General features: G+C 35.2%; 1 long non-coding RNA gene across 5 annotated transcripts; it reads right to left on the bottom strand.

Moving 5' to 3' along the window:
- Positions 1-10,016: 10,016 nt before the first annotated feature.
- Positions 10,017-19,888, bottom strand: LOC131550512 (uncharacterized). Of its 5 annotated transcripts, none has more exons than XR_009273549.1 (9): positions 19,727-19,888; positions 19,321-19,392; positions 19,115-19,200; positions 17,688-17,724; positions 17,299-17,527; positions 12,553-12,670; positions 10,797-10,990; positions 10,618-10,702; positions 10,017-10,136 (listed from the first exon to the last, which is right to left on the bottom strand). It is a non-coding gene; the product is annotated as an uncharacterized LOC131550512 (long non-coding RNA). The 5 variants fall into 5 exon arrangements; XR_009273547.1 differs by having other exon boundaries at positions 10,618-10,699; positions 10,821-10,990; XR_009273550.1 differs by having other exon boundaries at positions 10,618-10,699; positions 10,821-10,990; positions 12,557-12,670.
- Between the last annotated feature and the right edge of the window lie 1,141 nt (positions 19,889-21,029).

The following is a 21,029-nucleotide window of genomic DNA, read 5'->3' as shown; positions in this document are numbered from 1 at the left end:
TAGTGGAATAATCATGTCTATATTTAATCATTTCAATACTTGCTTTGCCAGATGATCAGCTTCTACATTTCCATCCACTCCCACATGTGAGAATTTGAGCATATCACCTCATTAATTGGCCGGGTACTACATCATCTTGGGGCAAACTAGGGCCATTTGAGATGCCAAATCCTTCATTTTGAAAACAGTTGCGAGCTGAAAGACAAAAAAAAAAAAAGAGCAATCAAATTGGATAGTCATAAAATTTCCACAAATACATGTAAGCAAATGTTTGTGCATTTGTGCAGTGATGCATGTTCTGCTTACAAGTAGTCAAAAATAATTAGAACTACACATATAATGAGTTAATTTTGACCACAACATGAAGGGAACTGCATATAGACAATCTTGTATAAACATTTTTTAACCGTCTCTCTCACACACATCAAGCTGCTGCGCTCCTGTTGGGTTCTCATTAGATGGCTGTCGTTGCAGCAGTCATACTGTGCAATCCAAAATGCTCACAGGCTAAGATTCACCACAAAGGAAATGAATTGGCCATTGCTCAGCATGAAGTACTGATTGTTTAAAAAAACAAAACAAAATGAGAAGTATTTAATCATACCACATATTTATTGGTAACAATTTTAATACTTTTAATTGTCAAGGACACATTAAATTGATCAAAGCAGCAGTAAAGCCATTGTAAATGTTCAAATGTTCTTTAGTAGAAAGTCAGCATATTAGAGTGATTTCTAAAGGACCGTTGTACATTGAAGACTGTAGTAATGATGCTGAAAATTTAGCTTTACAATCAGGAATAAATTACCTTTTAAAATACAGGTGCATCTCAATAAATTAGAATGTCATGGAAAAGTTCATTTATTTCAGTAATTCAACGTAATTCGGCGTGGCATGTAGGTGATCAGTTTGTGGCACTGCTGAGGTGGTATGGAAGCCCAGGTTTCTTTGACAGTGGCCTTCAGCTCATCTGCATTTTTTGTTCTCTTGTTTCTCATTTTCCTCTTGACAGTACCCCATAGATTCTCTATGGGGTTCAGGTCTGGTGAGTTTGCTGGCCAGTCATGCACACCAATACCATGGTCATTTAACCAACTTTTGGTGCTTTTGGCAGTGTGGGCAGGTGCCAAATCCTGCTGGAAAATGAAATCAGCATCTTCAAAAAGCTGGTCAGCAGATGGAAGCATGAAGTGCTCCAAAATTTCTTGGTAAATGGGTGCAGTGACTTTGGTTTTCAAAAAACACAATGGACCAACACCAGCAGATGACATTGCACCCCAAATCATCACAGACTGTGGAAACTTAACACTGGACTTCAAGCAACTTGGGCTATGAGCTTCTCCACCCTTCCTCCAGACTCTAGGACCTTGGTTTCCAAATGAAATACAAAACTTGCTCTCATCTGAAAAGAGGACTTTGGACCACTGGGCAACAGTCCAGTTCTTCTTCTCCTTATCCCAGGTAAGACGCCTCTGACATTGTCTGTGGTTCAGGAGAGGACAACTGTAGCCAAATTCCTTGACACGTCTGTGTGTGGTGGCTCTTGATGCCTTGACCCCAGCCTCAGTCCATTCCTTGTGAAGTTCACCCAAATTCTTGAATCGATTTTGCTTGACAATCCTCATAAGGCTGCGGTTCTCTCGGTTGGTTGTGCATCTTTTTCTTTCACACTTTTTCCTTCCACTCAACTTTCTGTTAACATGCTTGGATACAGCACTCTGTGAACAGCCAGCTTCTTTGGCAATGAATGTTTGTGGCTCACCCTCCTTGTGAAGGGTGTCAATGATTGTCTTCTGGACAACTGTCAGATCAGCAGTCTTCCCCATGATTGTGTAGCCTAGTGAACCAAACTGAGAGACCATTTTGAAGGCTCAGGAAACCTTTGCAGGTGTTTTGAGTTGATTAGCTGATTGGCATGTCACCATATTCTAATTTGTTGAGATAGTGAATTGGTGGGTTTTTGTTAAATGTGAGCCAAAATCATCACAATTAAAAGAACCAAAGACTTAAACTACTTCAGTCTGTGTGCATTGAATTTATTTAATACACGAGTTTCACAATTTGAGTTGAATTACTGAAATAAATTAACTTTTCCACGACATTCTACTTTATTGAGATGCACCTGTATATTCAAATAGGAAACATTTATTTTAAATTGTAATAATATTTCAGTCATGACAACTCTCAGAAAGGATTGTCAAATTTTTATTAATGTAAATAAAATGTGCATAGGTTTGTATTGGCGGACTAGATCAGCTATGCTGCTGCTGCTACTGCTACTGCTGTGGAGCAAGTAGACTTGCTTCAGTAAAATGCGCAGAACATAAAATTAAAAGGAACATGCTGCTGCTGCTAGAGAGAGGAAAACCCCCCCTGTAGCAGATCTATAGGCAGGTGGTGCTGGGGAGGCAGTGGGCTAATGCGAGAACACGCACTGCGCGCAGCCGTGGCATTCACTGAACGCGTCCAGGCTATATAGGCAAACAGTAATGAGTACGTGAACACGATTGGCTGGGAACATTGAATTGAATGAACCAATTCGAGTGCAGGCAGAGTTTCATGGATGAACTATTCATTTCACAATGTATTTTTGATCAAATAAATGCAGCCACAGTGAGCATAAAAAGCTTCTTTCAAAACCTCAAATTCATACAGTCTGCTCTCCATCTAGTTTTAAAGCAATTGCACAACCTTGCATGTGGAGCTTTGTTTTTATGTGTTGTTTTTCAAACGTTACTCTGAAAAACATTATGGCTCTGACCCATCATGCTTGACGTCCACCCGAGGGTCCTTGTGTTCACCTGAGCAGAAAATTCTGACACAGGTCAATCATGCTATTTGAAGCAGACAGAGAGACATGAAGACACATTCCCTTTTCATCCTAGTGATCCTAGAGGTGATGTACAACACACAAGCAGTGTCATTATTGACAAATTATCATTGGATTCTATACATTTCTATTCATATTAGTAAAACACACACACACACAAAATAAAACACAGCATCTGGAATCTGGCATTTAAACTTTGAAATAAACAAAGTTTTAGGATTTGAAAAACATACATTTGGGAAAAAATGCACCTCAACATACCTTTATTTCATATCATTATTTTAAATTGATCAATAAGTAAATAACCAAATTACAGCCATGTTACATGAGTTTCACGTAAGCATAACAAATGTTGAGAATTTCAAGCTGTCTTGGTCATCAGAATGTTTTTGAAGGGTAAAATACATGTGCAACGCTCAGAGATGCTGATGACTGAAGAGGAAAAATGACAGTTCTTACCCTTTTCTTCCTGCAGCCAAATAGCCAATAATGTCCCCTTAAGCACAGGTTGCCAGGACAAAAAGACCTATTTGATCGTTCCCTGTCATGCTGTAAAATTCGCAGCATGGCCTAGAAAGAAAAATCATGTACTAAGTGACTCGTCCACACATTTAAACTTTGAGTAAACTTTGCTTGAACTTTAACTCAAAGGTACACACAGCTCTGCAAGCTGGAGGATTCATTTTACTCGATGATTTTCTCACCGGATCAGGTTTGGACGTGTGGATGAAGGTATAGAATCCCTGACGCTGTAGAAAGGAAAACAAGAACTCTCCGTTCTGACTCATGGGTCAGTCACTGAGCTAGTATATGGAAATATGTGTGACTGTATCTGTTTATACAACTGCATAGGACCAGATCTGATCAAAACAAAATCTTTTTATGGGTTTCAAAGGGAAGGCGCTATTCTTGAGAGAAACTCAAAACAGTCTGGTAGCCCAAATAGAACAGCAACATAAAAGCTCTCTTAAGTTTACCTCCCTCTCAAAACCTTCCCTTTCAAGGATGTTTCGCTATTTCTCAGATCAGTTTTTCAACAGGCCACACACACAAAGCCACGGTTAAAATGTCCCAAGAGGAATCTCTGGATATGACAATGGATTGACCTGGCAATTTCATATTGTACCCCATTTATTTTGCACATACATGTCCATGGTTTTAAAGTTAACGTGAAATGCTCAAACACATTTTTACCTTTTAATATGATGCATTTGCTTTCAAAAAACAATATTTAGCAATACAAATTACATACAAAGTAAAAAAATACAAAGGACACGGTTTTATTTAATTCACCTTGAATCAAGAGAAGAGGGAATGGGAGGAGTTAAAAAGTAAAATCCATTAGCCAAATGTAAAGTCAGTTCACATAACAATTTGTTTTATTGGGAATAACATGCACTAATGAATCATTCAAAATAATATGAGAAACATGCATTATGGAAGCAAATAGACTCCATTTTAATTTCCTGATGACCTTAAGAGGCGTTCACGCTGGCACTGATTTGCAGTGACAAAGGCACCAGAAGACATTCATTTTCAAGAAAGTTGAACGATCATACTCTGAGATTCACTGGAGTAAAAAGTGCAACAGCAGTCTCACCTATAAATACATTCATGGTGTCCCAAAGTTCTCCTGTCTCCAACTGTTCACTGTCATGGTTAATCTAAATAAACAAAATAAAATATTACCACGACAGCAATTCTTTCAAATTGAAGCAAATTGAAATGTATCCTCACAGCTTGTGATATCCCCCTAAAACATTCATTTTCATAGATTACAGCTACGCCTGGAAAGATATGAAACTAACATGAAACTAACTGTTGAAGAACAAAGGCTGTTTAGACTTTAAAATCTTGTCTGGTGAAAAGAGGAAGAAACAGAGGGACACAGAGAGAAAGAAGCCTTTACATAGGCTGAAGGTTCAGAAATGGAGTCTACCTCTCCTGTCTGAAATGAAACTCATCTGAAAGGCAGTGACACACAAAAAGAGTCTGTGAATTCACAGCAGGTTTCCATGGCTGGCTTTCCTTTCAAAGGGTCACCATCATACATTTTACTTTTTCCCCAAAGTCCATAATAGTTAGTGAAGGTTTCTTCTCCAAAAAAGAAAGAAAGAAAGACATTTTGTCTACTTTTCTAACTTCTACTTTTACACAGCAAGGCATTCAATTAAATGATTCAAACTAATTATTCAGACTTATATTTCAAATAATGCTTCTTTTTTACTTTCTAGAAACCTAAAGAATCTTTACTCTAAACAGGAAAAAAATAAAAAATGAAATACACTTAACATTTTGAAGTTATTTTAAATTGTAATAATTTCACATTAAATGTACTGTTTTACTGTATTTTTGATAAAAACGACCCCAAAATTTGGAACTGTAAGTTGCTAAATCACCCGCATCGTCTATAAAGCATATGTTCTATCTAATAATTATCTCAAAGAGTCTAATTCAAAAACACCTACTACAAATCATTCTAGATCTGACAGAATATTTTAGTGACATATTGAAGATGAGAAAATACTCTAAAAATGACTTGGTCCAGATGGGAACGCCCACATTGAATAAATTGTGAATGTTTAGCCCTAAAATAAGGACATTTACATCATATAAATAAATAATATAATTCTTTAAAGATGATGTGTGTAATTTTATTTGATGCAAAAGTACTTACTTTCATTTCCAACTGTAAGTAAATCATTTGTAGGTTAAAACTGGAGTTTGTTTAAGGATCCCGACCAGTAGTTGGTGTGTGTGTGTGTGTGTGTTACTATGTTATTCTTTGTAATTTTTTAAGGTTTGTTTGCTTGAAAGCACATTAACATTAGGTTGTTTTTTCATGGGCAGCTATGTAGGTAGATGTTTGAGGGAGGTGTTTATTGGGGTATTAATAGTGCAGAATGTTAATTTCATAAAATCCAAATTTGTATCTATTAATTTGATGTTCTGTGCTGAAGAATCCAATAAAATAAATTTGAAATAAAGAGTGCACCTTTAAAGTTATTTCTCAATGTTTTTCATTTCCCTGCTCATTAGTTGCTCTTTGTGTATAAAATGTCCCTCTCTGAATTACTTCAGGCACAAACTCTCAGATATATACTCTATGAAATATATACATATTATCTCTGGAGATAGACTAAGTACATTAATGGATTTTGTGAGTGCTCTTTTCCACACATAACTGAGCACCTAAATTAGGATGATTATAAAACTCTCTCTCTCTCTCGCTCTTACACACACACACGTCTGAAGTGTAACTAAGAACTGAAAGAAAAAAAATATTATGTGAAACTATCTTGTCAAACATTGAGAGCTTAAGGAAACTAAACTTTTCCTCAAATTATGACTTGTGCAGACCTTTATACTTCCATCTAAAGTGAAAAAAGAACAGACAGCAAGAATCATAACTTAGATTATTATCAGATCTAGTCTCTGTTCCAAATCCTAGAAAGCTAGTAGGCATCTGGGCAAATATATTTTACACACTGTACATGTGTAAACAGTTAAGCTCAAAGAAATATATTTTTTGGAATTGAAAATATATTTAGTTTCAAACTTCATGAACCAAAATGTATTTCAGGGGCAATGAAAAAATATTTATATATTTGCATAAATATATTCTATATTTTACATAAATATGATCAAATATATTATGAAACATATTTTTACTATGTTGAAGGTTCCAAATATGTTACGCAAGTCAGTTCACTGTTTGGAACAGAGCCCAAGTGTTCATTATCCCTATCTTTACATCCTTCTCCAATGTCACTTTTGTCCTACCTCACAGAACTCATGAAAACAAAGCATTGTCATGATATCCAGTTGATCTGACTCTCTCGATCCCATAATTAGCCTCCCTGGAGAGCGACGGCGACGGGCCGGTGGAGACAGATCATCTCAGTCCAGTCTCTTCCGGCATTATGAGGTGAGACATCACTTGTGAGGCGAGCTTGGTTGGCCAAGTTTCATCTACTGTAATAGTGGGCTTTGGCCAGGGGAACTATCAGGAAAACAGCATCTCTGAAAGAAAGATCAGCAGAATGGAACGAGAGCGAGGGTTGTAAAAACAGCTCCACTGGGAGCTGCACGTATCACTACTGCAAAGCTTCATTTTGTCCAACGCTCTTCTGATCATTTCAGCTTTATATTGGCTACAAATCTGTAGTGAAATGTTGTCGCACTGCAATACAACCCGGTAAATATGGTAAAAGAATAGTTCTGATAATAATTCTGACATCATTTACTGACCTTCACGTCAGTCCAAACATGTACGGCTTCCTTGCTTCCACTGAACACAAAAGGCTTCTTTTCAATTTTCCCAGTTTAATCATCAAGTCTAAAAGTGCAATGTTATGTAGAGGTTTGCGTGAATGTAAAATGATAGATTTTTAGCATTGCTTTTCATATCCAAAAGCAAATATACCATATTAAAATGTGTATTTATGGAGCATGCATTTGCATTTCTTTCATTAAAAGAAGCCGAAAAGATTCTATACATGCAAAACTAGACGTGCATTTAATTATCAGCATTCTAATTAATAATAAATGAAAGATTTAGCATCTCTTTAAATTGTTAGTCAAGCTTCAAATCTGGCCTATAGGTTTGAGCCAAGAATGTAAATGTTGGAGGATTTAAATATGCATGAAATTTTAATGAATTTACAACAGAAAAACACATCAAACATTCTCTCAAACCCCTTGAGATGTTTCCTCCTAACGTCCAGGGTTTGCTTTTCAGGCCAGGATTCACCTCACCATACTGCTGTGAACTGCATCCCTCAAGTTTTAAGTTAAGTAAGTTAAGTCATGACATATTGTCAAGTATGGTGACCCATACTCGAAATTGGTGCTCTGCATTTAACCCATCCAAGTGCACACGCACACACACAGTGAACACACACCCAGAGCAGTGGGCAGCCATTGCTCAAGGGCACCTTAGTCATGGTATGGAAGGTAGAGAGAGTGCTGTTCATTCACAATCCCCACCTTCAATTCCTGCCGACGCGAGAATTGAACCGGCAACCTTCAGGTTACAAGCCCGACTCCCTAACCATTAGGCCACGACTACCCCCTACTACTTTAATTTTGAGTTTAACAAAGAAATACATAATTGTATGCAGTGCTGTAGATTACTTATAAATTGTAGTCTGTTACTGATTCCAAATTACATGACAAAAACGGTAGCTAGTTACATATTGTTACATTACACATTTTAGTAATATAATCAGACTACTTTTTGATTACTTTTAGATTATTTGTGACCTCATTTGTTGATCTCATTGTTTTAAATAATTATACCATAATGACATAAAAATTAATTCATTTTTATATATACAGTTGTGCTCAAAATTATTCATACCCATGGTAAATATGATCAAAGGTGGCTGTGAAAATAAATCTGTATCATTAATCCTTTTGACCTTTCATTGGAGAATAAGAATTTAAAATGGCAGAGAAATCTCATTATGAAATACATGTTTTTCTCTAATACACATTGGCCACAATTAACAGCACCCTTTTATTCAATACTTTTTGAAACCTCCATTTGCCAATTTAACAGCTCTACATTTTCTCCTATAATGCCTGATGAGGTTAGAGACACCTGACAAGAGATCAGAGACCATTCCTTCATCCAGAATCACTCCAGACCCTTTAGATTCCCAGCTCCATGTTGGTGCTTCTTCTCTTCAGTTCACCACTTATTTTCCACAGGGTTCAGGTCAGAGGACTGGGACGGCCAGCAGAAGCTTGGCTTTGTGCTCAGTGACTCATTTTTGTTTCGGTTTTGATGTTTGTTTGTGGATCACTGTCCTGTTGGAAGATCCAACCACAGCCCATTATAAGACTTCTAGCATGGGCAGTCAGTATTAAATTTTTTATATGTTGGTATTTAATTGAATCCATGATGCCGTGTGTCTAAACAAGATGTCCAGGACCTCCAGCAGAAACATAGGCCCACAACATTAAAGATCCAGCAGTATATTTCATTGAATATATGGGGTTCTTTTTTTGTTTTATCCCAACCATCTTGAGAGTTTGCTGCTAAAAAGCTTTTTTTTTGTTTGTTTGTTTCATCTGACTATAGAAGCCACTGCTATTTGAAGTTCCAGTCGAGTCTGACAACTGAATATGCTGGAGTTTGTTGGAGAATCACCCCCATATTTAATTTTAATAACATATTTTATTAAAACGTAATAATAGTATCCACCTCTAAAACCCCTTTTTCATTTCTTGTCAGCTCTTCCCTCCGACTGACTGTCATATAGAGACACTTTTCAAAATCCTATCAAATCCTGCTGAGTAAAGAATGTCCCACTCTACATGCATTTTCATCAGATTCATTTAGGTGTATTTCAAAATACAGAACTAAAATGGGCTGATGCCATTTTATGTTGACTTTATATTTTATAATAAATAATGTATTTGATCAAATACAACCAGTCTGATGCAAAAATGTGAGAATGTGATGGTGTACCAGAGAACTACATACTGCAACATTTTGTAGTTACAGTGTGAACTTTCTCCAATGAGGTCAATCAAACTAAATAATTGAAGGTTTTTTTTTTTTTTTCTCTCTCTTTAAGGAGAAATATTTTAATGTACTGTTCAAGAATATAAAACTACAACTCTCTTTACCTGCAAAATTAAATTCCTAAGTCTATTGATTTTTTTCTGCCTTGAGTTCAAGAGGTTTCCAGTGTTTCTTTTGTGATTTCTTCCCTTGATAGAAAAATGTAATATGGTGAATCGTTCGTTGGAGAATATTATGAATTATTTGCGATAGGGGTTAAGACATAAGATATAAGCTAAAAACTTTTGGTTAATCCTTCTCAAAAACTCTGATAAAGTTTTGGAGAACTTTATAAATATTTAAGCTTTTTTCCAATTGCTTCCTTCCTGCCTTGCAAAAACATTTCTGCTATCAATTTACATGTAGAGTTTTGGGACAAAATGCAATTAGAAAGCAAGATTACAAAACTGTTGACGTTTGGCTTTCACAAAAGTTCCTGCATTAGTGCTGATCTGGTGGAAAAGTACAAATATATTTAGGATCATGTAGAGACACTTTGTTCTCACTTGTTATTCTCTTGTAGTCACCAGGTCTCCAGAGAAAGAACAGAGAAAAACCTCAAATGTCTAGAAAACACAAACTAAATTTAGACCTACCTGACTTTTAAATTAGATGTGCTTTTATTTTGATTTGCTGGTACAGAAATAAACCAATTAACCACTGGATGCTCTTTGAATCTGCCATGGTTTTAAATATCTCTGGTCAGAGGACATATCCTACCAATAACTTTGCCTGGAAAACACAAACAAATAAAGTAAAAATAAGTTCAGAATAACTTTTAATATTAATTAGTGCCGTCAAACGGTTAATCGCATCCAAAATAAACGTTTTTGTTTACATAATATGTGTGTATGCTGTGTATATTTATTATGTACGTATCTATATATAAATACAAACACATGCATGTATATATTTAAGAAAAATACATTGTTTATATATTAAGTATATTTTTATATAATATAAAATATAAGAATAGAAATATAGAAATGTATATATACACGTAAATATTTTCAAAATATATACAGTATGTGTGTGCATTTATATATGCATAATACATATACACTACACATACATATATTATGTAAACAAAAACTTTTATTTTGGATGTGATTAATCGTTTGACAGCACTAGTATTAATATATTTGCTTGTGTATCCTTCTATGGTTCTGAGTTGCCATATGGTTGTTTGTCCCAGTGGCATTATTTAACTGACCTATTGTGAGTCTGTTCCTCATACACTGATTTGTCAGGCTCCATGATGGGAATATTCCACATATGTGTTGCCACATGGAGTTCTGCTGGGACAAAAAAAGTAATGTTAGTACTTCAAGATGAGCTAATTGGACATTTTTTAAGTGAAAGTTCATGACAGTGTTTTGTCACTTGTAGAACCTGATAACAAATCTATTCAAGCACCATCCAGTGAATCAGTAGTCATTTCTGCCTTCAAACTCTGAAATGTCCTTCTCCATACACTTCCACACTTGTCAAGTCCTCTCATTATCAGTGTAAGTGTGAACATGTGAGATCAGCTCATTCCTGATGATTTCTTTTCTTGACAATATGACATCATCAAATTTAATGGTCTGTAAGGGAAAAATAAGATTAAATCTAATGAACAGCGCCAATCTTAATTTTCCAATTATCAAATCCCCCATTGATAACCATGTGGACAGAATCCCTATTACTGTGATGATAAGCTTAGTTAAAAACTATAATGAAAAATGTAATAAGGCAAATGGCCTTTGGACTTAAGAGCTGGAACTGAGCACTTTGACTTAAAGAGTCTAATAGATCACAGGCTGCTGTTCATCTCATTGTACCAGCAGTTAACCCGGCTTGGTCCCACTCAAGACATGCAAAGCCATTCCTCAAAAACTACAAGCACTTTTATATCCCAAGAGTTGATTTTTATGACAACATACACATTTCAACTGTATTGTCTTAATTAAAAGGTCACATTAAAGCTATTTTGGAACTTTTAAAATACCTTTATTTATTTTTGATACTTTTCAGACTTTTTTTCAGATAATTGTATACAGTAAATGTTCTACCCTTGTCTTTAAAAAAAAAATCATAAAAATATGAATTATTAAATTTTTAAATTATGATTGCCACCATGAACTCAAAAAAAAAAAAACAACATAAAAATATGAATTATTACATTTTTAAATTATGATTACCACCATGAACTAATTAACTTAAATAACTAATTAACTTAAATAATTAACTTTCTTTTTATGTTTGTATCTGCATTGATTACCAAGGAGGCAAGAGTATCAATAAAGGAAAATGAATTAATTTGGCATAATTTCCAATAAAGTTGTAATTTTGTCAAAATGTGAAAAAAGAAGAAAGGCAGAATATCATTTAATTGTCTCCATTTAGGATATATGAGATGCAAAAGAGTCCAAATTAAATTGAGGCCATTTTGCATTTGCATTCTGACACATTTAATTTGAATGACCGGAGACATTTAATGGCTTTGTAACAATGCAAGATAAGGTACAGACTCCTCTAGTCTTCGGTCTAGGCTGTATATGAGTCAATCAGCTACTGTCACTAGAGTCCAAGAAAGCACTGTGCTCCTGTATTCCCGTGTCAAAGGGAAAATGTATGGTTATGTCTTATCTCTGTACAGCAGCATTGCCCTCATTTCTTATAAGCGAAACCAGTTTTAGAATGTTATTGTAAGATGGCTTTGAGTCATAAATGAAACCATTACTTCACTGAGCCTGCAAACTCAATGGGATCTGTGATGTCATGTGCCTTTCACTGCAGAGGAAACCAATAGGATACAAATAAAATGTCTCCCATGTTCACATCAGCTACTGAATTCAGTAGCTCTTTTCCAAAACCTATAGCGAGCTTCCGACCTACACAGCATTGTGAGCCATTATAGGCACTCCTGCCATGAAACAACACCTAATGTTGTCCAAATTCTAAGGCAGCACTGCATGCATCCATCACGGAGAAAGCATTTTTAGGAATAATACAATTCTTCCCCAACACACTTTTTTGGAAAATAATCAATATATTACTATAAGTCACTGTAAATTTGCTCGGTCACATGCAGTGGAAAATTTGTAGCTGACTCCATAAAACAAGCATGTAATCACTAAATGATAATCCCATAAATAGTACTCACCTACCAACATCTGCTGTTCAGCAAATCAAGGAAACGTTGCACAATGTAATCAATATTCATAACCAAAGTCGCGCCGGGCACAGCTTGTGTGCTGAGCTGCTGACAGAAAGTAAACTTCCTGTGGCGAGAAGACAAACATAACAGGAAAAAAATATAAGACATCTTTGACAAAAACATGCATCTTTATATTCATGTTGCAACAGATTTTAGGCCTAATAATAATAAAAAATTTTTTAAAAAATTAAAGTTTCAGTAAAGTTTATTTTTTAAGCTTTTTTTTTTTTTTTTTTCTCGATGGCAACTAAGTGTGTGATGAGAGGCTGCCAGGACTTATAAAGTGTCTCACCACTTTTTGAATAATTCCTACACACGTGCAAAAAAAAAATAAAATAAAAATTTGCCCTTTTAAACATGTTTTAATTGTACGCTACCACTCAAAAATCTGGGATTAGTATTATTTTTGAAAGAAATTACTATTTTTATTCAGCATTTAATTTATCAAGTCACAGTAAAGAAATGTATAATGTTACAAAAGATTTATATTTCAAATAAATGCTGTACAGGTGCTGGTCATATAATTAGAATATCATCAAAAAGTTGATTTATTTCACTAATTCCATTCAAAAAGTGAAACTTGTATATTATATTCATTCATTACACACAGACTGATACATTTCAAATGTTTATTTCTTTTAATTTTGATGATTAGAGCTTACAGCTCATGAAAGTCAAAAATCAGTATCTCAAAATATTAGAATATTTACATTTGAGTTTGAATAAATGACCATCCCTACAGTATAAATTCTGGGTATCTCTTGTTCTTTGAAACCACAATAATGGTGAATACTGCTGACTTGGCAATGATCCAGAAGACGAACATTGACACCCTCCACAAAGAGGGTAAGTCACAGAAGGTCATTACTGAAAGGTGTGGCTGTTTACAGAGTGCTGTATCAAAGCATATTAAATGCAAAGTTGACTGGAAGGAAGAATTTGGGTAGGAAAAGGTGCACAAGCAACAGGGATGACCGCAAGCTTGAGAATACAGTCAAGCAAAGCCGATTCAAACACTTGGGAGAGCTTCACAAGGAGTGAACTGAAGCTGGAGTCAGTGCATCAAGAGTCACCACGCTCAGACGTCTTCAGGAAAAGGGCTACCAAGCCACTTCTGAACCAGAGACAACGTCAGAAGCATCTTACCTGGGCTGTGGAGAAAAAGAACTGGACTGTTGCTCAGTGGTCCAAAGTCCTCTTTTCAGATGAAAGTAAATTTTACATTTCATTTGGAAATCAAGGTCCCAGAGTCTGAAGGAAGAGTGGAGAGGCACAGAATCCATGTTGCTTGAAGTCCAGTGTGAAGTTTCCACAGTCAGTGATGATTTGGGCTGCCATGTCATCTGCTGGTGTTGGTCCACTGTGTTTTCTGATGTCCACAGTCAATGCAGCCATATACCAGGAAATTTTAGAGCACTTCATGCTTCCTTCTGCTGACAAGCTTTATGGAGATGCTGATTTCATTTTCCAGCAGGACTTGGCACCTGCCCACACTGCCAAAGGTACCAAAAGCTGGTTCAATGACCATAGTGTTACTGTGCTCGATTGGCCAGCAAACTCGCCTGACCTGAACCCCATAGAGAATCTATGGGGTATTGTCAAGACGAAGATGAGAGACACCAGACCCAACAATGCAGAAGAGCTGAAGGCCACTATCAGAGCAACCTGGGCTCTCATAACACCTGAGCAGTGCCACAGACTGATCGACTCCATGCCACGCCGCATTGCTGCAGTAATTCAGCCAAAAGGAGCCCCAACTAAGTATTGAGTGCTGTACATGCTCATACTTTTCATTTTCATACTTTTCAGTTGATCAAGATTTCTAAAAATCCTTTCTTTGTATTGGTCTTAAGTAATATTCTAATATTTTGAGATACTTATTTTTGACTTTCATGAGCTGTAAACTCTAATCATCAAAATTAAAAGAAATAAACATTTGAAATATATCAGTCTGTGTGTAATGAATGAATATAATATACAAGTTTCACTTTTTGAATGGAATTAGTGAAATAAATCAACTTTTTGATGATATTCTAATTATATGACCAGCACCTGTACTTTTACACTTTCAATTCATCAAAGAGCCCTGAAAAAAAGCATCACAATTTCCACAAAAATATTAAGCAGCACAAATGTTGTCATCACTGATAATAATAAAATATTTTCTTGAGCAGAAAATCAGCATAACAGAATGATTGTTGAAAGATCATGTGGCACTGAAGACTAGAGTAATGCTGAAAATTCAACTTCGCATTACACAAATAAATAAAATTTTAAAATAGGAAACACTTTTTTTTGGTTTTTTTTAAATATTATTTCACAATATTACTTTTTATTAAATAAATAAATGTAGCCTTGGTGAGCATAAGAGACTTCTTTCAGAAACATTAAAATATATTCTAAATCAGTGACTCATTTTAGTTAGGATGCTTCCTATGTACCAAGTAGATACCAGGCATGCCAATTATTATTATCCTAAAATCTCTCGCTGTAAAGTAACCGAATTGATAACAAGCCCCTCAAATCACGCAAACACCAGAAACAGCAGGGGTTCTCAAAGATGCCACAGTTGCTTCACCTTGCAGCATACATAATAATTACATCCTAATAATGATTTATGAATAAAAATCTAAGAAGGCTGAAGGCTGGAACAAAATAAACTAAAAAGGCCATTTAGAGGCCATTGGAAAAACTAAACATGGAGCCAAAAGGACCGCTCATGATTAGATTTCATTTTGCAGGAAAATGATCATGTCTATTTTTTTTGTTTCAAATCGTTTTCAACGGTTTTCTTTAAAAACCCCAATTTTTATTCACTTTCCATATTTAATAAGTAACAATGAGCTGCCAACAATGGCTTTCTGCTCCTTTCAAACACTGCAAATATGATTCACGCAGATTCTCGCTCTTGGATTTAGCAGCCGCTGCACTTCCACTGAACCTTCGAAACGAAGATAAAACAAAAAAGCCTGGAGAAAAGTTCTCAGGGTTTCACTGTTGTAGAGAAGAATAACACGAAATGGTAAAAGAACCAGAGCTCAGCTCTCCATGCCATCTCAAGAATTTGCCAGGATTTCACTTGCTTTTGAACACTTGGCTAATTTGAATGCAGATCTGTAGTCAGTCCTGAGAGAAGCAGACTGACAGCACCATAATTAAACATCTTTACAGTAGGTCCTGCAGGTAGCCCTGTCTGTCATGATTACTTTGACTAGGAAATTCACAGAGAATGAATCATGCCCAATGATATTCATTTGTATGCGCTGTCCGTGTAGTTTCAGCACCCGATTCCCTTAAAGGCACAGTTCACTTACTTAGCCTCATGTCATTCTAAATCTGCAGAACACAAAAGCAGATATTTAAAAACAATTTTTTTTTTTTTTCCAAAACCTCTTTTCTGTTTTGCAGAAAGAAAGAAAGTCTTACAGGTTTGGAATGACATGAGGGTAAGTAATTGATGACAGAATTATTTATTTATTTACTGTATTTATTTTTCATTTTTGGCTAAAGACCATAATATATATATATATATATATATATATATATATATATATATATATATATATATATATTTTTTTTTTTTTTTTTTTTTGAAAGTTTACTCAACTTCAGGTTTTCCAACATGTAGCTGAGTTTGTTTCTTCATCAGACCAGACTTGGAGAAATTTAGCATTACATCACAAGCTCGCCAATGGATCATCTGCAGTGAATGGGTGCCATCAGAATGAGAGTTGGAACAGCTGATAAAAACAAAACAATCCATCATTAATATGATTTTAACTTCTATACATAATTTTGAGGAAAACTAAAAAAGGACTGCATTTTTCCAATGAAAAAGTAATCTTCTCTGAATCAGGAGAGAAATATGCACAGATTAAGCAAGTAAAAACAGTTCTAAACAAATATGATGGTGGATTTTAATGTGAGAGGACAACAGGGGATTAACTTTTTCACTGAAGGAAGCGTTATTATGGACTTTACTATTATTATGGACATTATTATTCTCATAGCACCCATTCACTGCAGAGGATTGGCAAGTGATGTAATGCTCAATTTCTCCAAATCTGTTCTGACGAAGAAACAAACTTATCTACATATTGGATAGTCAGAGGTTGAGTAAATTTTCAACAACTTCTCATTTTTGGGTGAACGATTCCTTTAAGGAATTATGACTTGAATAAATGGTGGTGAAAAGCCTGTAGTTTTCTTGCACCGAAATATGATGTGTTAAAGCGGCACATCTGTTTAATGAATTCAACTAAGTATGAGCATTCAAGCATGCTCTTTAAAAGGGTGGCTGCTAATAAAGTTACCATTAATGAGGTCTGTTCATCAACACCTTTAATCCCTGACACATGTAGCACTTTCATCTTCTGTCTCAAACAAGAAATACTGTACGGACAGAAAAGGCTCAATGATATTGATAACATTTTCCACCCGCACTCCTGCACACCTCATTTCCAGCATTCCTAACATCTCAACTCTGCATTCTGAGCAACAACATGGTTCTTTGAAGCCCTTTTGCATCTCCATGGTCCGTTGCACCCGAAACCCTGCCGTGCACTCCTCTTACCCACTGGGAGCACGTTAGTTCAAGGAGAAGACATTTCAAAGAGGCTTCTACAGGAAGTGCATGGGAGCAGAACATTAATTGATTTGTTTGTGGCTAAACATTCTTTCCCCAGCTCTCACGTTGACATTGTGTTCTCCATCAGCCATCATACAAGGCGTACAGAAATCCGAGTGGAGGAGGTGAACTCGGACTCTTCTCTGGAAAGCTTTGAATTCTCAGTAGGTGTCTGCACACCAAAGATGTGTGGTGAATTCCCACTGGGAATGGAAGAGCACGATCTATGGTTATTTTCTATTCAATGACATGCTGCTGTACCGCCAGCGTGGAACCTCGTGAGCACGGCGTGCACTGGAAAAACAATATGAGGTAAAGCTCTCAGGAAATGCAACCCATACAGAAGCAAAACTGCATTAAACAGCAAATATCAGCCCCAGAATAAATTGCTGGATAAAAATGCATTGGGGCATCGATCAGGCAAAAAATTACAATTGTGTCATTATTTGCTCACCGTTTCATGCAGTCCCAAAGCCATGTATTTCTTTCTTCTGTGGAACACAAAAAGGAAAATGTTTTGAAAGATATTCATGCTGCTTAGTTCTATACAAAAAAGACAAAGTAAAAAAAAAAAAAAAAAAGGCTATCCAGGTCCAAAATTGCATCATAAAAGCAGAAAAACATTTTTTTTTTATGCTCACCAACACTTATTTAATAAATATGCAGTTAAAACAGAAATATTGTAAAATATTATTATAATAAGATTTTTTTTTCTATCTGAATAGATTTTAATATTTAAGATTTTTTTATTATAAGTTTTTTTCAAACTTGTTCCTTTGAATTCAAAGCTGGATTTTCACATGATCCTTCAGAAAACAATATAATATGCTGATTTACTTCTCAAGAAATATTTCTTATTACTAACAATACTGGAAACAGTTGTGCTGCTCAATACTTTTCTGGAAACCTGAAATTATTAATTAATAATTATTAAAAATATAGATATACAAGATTTTACAACAAACACTGATTGTTGGAATTAAAAAAGTCCTGTTTAAGTGTTCTGAAAAAAAAGAAAACATTTATGAAGGTTTATAGGCCTTATGGACAGATGAGACAGATAGATAGATAGATAGACACAGAGGATTTTGTGAATTATGATTTTTTTCTTTCAGTACTATACCCTGCTGTTAATTACATACCGATTAAGACATTTAAATGTTCAAACAGAGAAATGAACACACGGAGAAACAAACACACCTCAGGCAGGGAAAGTCTTGCGTATGAGGCTCCGCTTCGCACTCTTCTCACTAACAGTACGATTCATATATATATATATATGTTTCACACCAGCTTATTAGACGCCACTTTTAAGCACAGGAGAGGCAAGATGTTTTATAATAATGTTCTGTTTTTATTTATAGTAGGTCTCACGTTACGTTTTTCTACTGCTATACAACCTCCAATCTCCTGAAATCTACTCCCCCATGCCAATATTCTGTAGCAAACATTATACTTTCCATATATTTCTGACATTTTTATTACATCCCCAAACATTCATGAAATTATTAAGACTGAAGTGTTATTGTCAAACCATGTTTTTAATGCTAAAGTGCTTTTTCAGATTTAATACAAGGAGACCTTCTATATAAGAACATTTTGTTCCACAAAATCTCGTATGCTGTGTAGGTTATCCAGAGTACACTTTTACGTTAGTCCAGATTCCCTTGACAAAGTGCACAGTGCACCTAGAACGTCTTATACATAATGAAGAGGGGTCACTCTTGAAAGCAAGGTACATTAGTTTGCTTTTAACTCAATGATGTTGTCTCAGATATTTTTTTAGAGTAAAAATCAAGGATGTGCATTTATTTGCATTAGAACAAGAAAGGAGAATGTAGCTTTGAAGGCTGTGAGCGTTGTACAGTTTCAAGGACTTACAAAGGACTTTCTTTTCTGATAGAAGATTGTGACGTCTTATTAGAAGAGACAGTCTCTAACTTGTAGAAATTTATAAGTTGTGGAAACTAGAAACATTAGATACAAACAGAACTATTAGATACAAACAAATGCAGACAATTGTTGGTTTTTCCCACCTTCTATAAACAGCAATGAATGGGAGAAAATGAAAGATTGAATTTTTTTACATGAAGTTTGTTGAAGACATTTTATGGTGGTGGAGCATTACAGATGATGTTGGACTCTCCGTATAGAGACATCTGTAAATAAATGTTAATAGGTTGAATATTCCTATGCATATCAGATATACAATAGATATACACAATGCTAAATGTAAATAATATAGCTGAGTGAATTGTATTTAAGGCTTAGAGATATGCTTATTAACAAAAGTGAGGACAAAACACCACCAAAATCGTTTGTTGTTGATTTCAAAAGACCATGTATTCAATCAAACAATGCTTTGGTCCCAATTTCACTTGGTAAACTGGACATAGACAGGTTGCATTACAGGCTTAAAAACCATGAGCAAAACTTAAGAAGATAAAGAAGACACTACAGACTACAATATCGAGGATAGTACGGCATCCTTACCTGTGGTATTCAACATTCCTGGTACTGTGTAGCTATAAACTGGGTGATAATGAAGCAAAACCAGTGGCGGCTCACATGCAGTGAAGAGTCCTATGGCAAATATCAGCAGTGTCTCTACTGCGCTCTTCAGGTCAGCTGTGGTACTACAGATGATTTGAAGCAGTCTCTGGCGCCATACAGTGGTGAGAAAAAAAAATAAAAAATAAAAAAATAAATAAAATGAATGGACCAAGAGTATATTATTCACTTTTTTTTTAACCAGAGGACATAGAGAAAACAAAGCCCTGTTTTTATTTACTCTCCAGTGGGGTTCTCCGCTTCCAATTTGATTCCTGCAAAACGGTTGCTTAATACTAGAGAAAAATCCATCTCTCATCTGAAAAGCAATTCTAGCAATCTACAAACACAAAACTGAAAGCAGGGAGATGATTGAAATGTAAAGAGGAGAGTTTCTGTTGAGGTTATATTATTATTATTTTTATGTTTCAACAGTGGCCCTCAAAACACAGAATATATTCTGTGTTTTGAGGGCCACTGTTGAAACAAATAAAAAAATTATTACATATATATATATATTTATTTATTCTGAGTTGAAAGCATAGGGCTGTTAAAGCCTTGATTATCAACTTAAAACAAACAGACCTGATGGTGCATATTAAGTAGGGAATAATGTAGCTACAATCACGGTCATTATCGCAAAAAATACACCCCGACAAAGTCACCACCACGTCTGGTAGAGGTTTATTTTGCAAAAATGGCAGGGTTACTGTACATCACATCACGAAATACACAGCTACTTAACATAATTAATATACATGAATAATTTTTTTTGTATTCTGACAAAAAGGTGACTAGTGAAACAAGCACCAAATTAGTTTCCCAGTACAGTTTAGATGTCATAATAGTGAAATATTTTCCCATGAAGCAAATGATTGCATAATCAAGCTTTATTATATATTTGAGTAAATATACAGTTTATGTTCATAATTAACAAGTTATATTTATATTGTACTGTTGTTATTGGTTTAAATCATTGGTGATGCTTCATGGTTTTATTATTTTGGATTTAAAGCAGAATATTATATGCAAACTATAGAAAAATACTTCCATCTCTTTTATCATGAAAATGACAGGTAATATATCTTGCTCTCTGAACATTGACATTAATCAAAACCATTATTTCCAGAGAAGATTAGCTTCATTTTGAAAAATGATGTCGGGTTCTGTCCCAATGTCCACATGAATATAATAAACCACACACACACACACACACAGTCAACAATTCACAGACTCACATACATAC

The sequence above is a fragment of the Onychostoma macrolepis genome, chromosome 12, assembly GCF_012432095.1.
Source record: "Onychostoma macrolepis isolate SWU-2019 chromosome 12, ASM1243209v1, whole genome shotgun sequence".
Classification (NCBI taxonomy): Eukaryota; Metazoa; Chordata; class Actinopteri; order Cypriniformes; family Cyprinidae; genus Onychostoma; species Onychostoma macrolepis.
The sequence above is the reverse complement of the archived record's forward strand: the minus strand, read 5'-3'. Positions and strand labels throughout refer to the sequence as shown.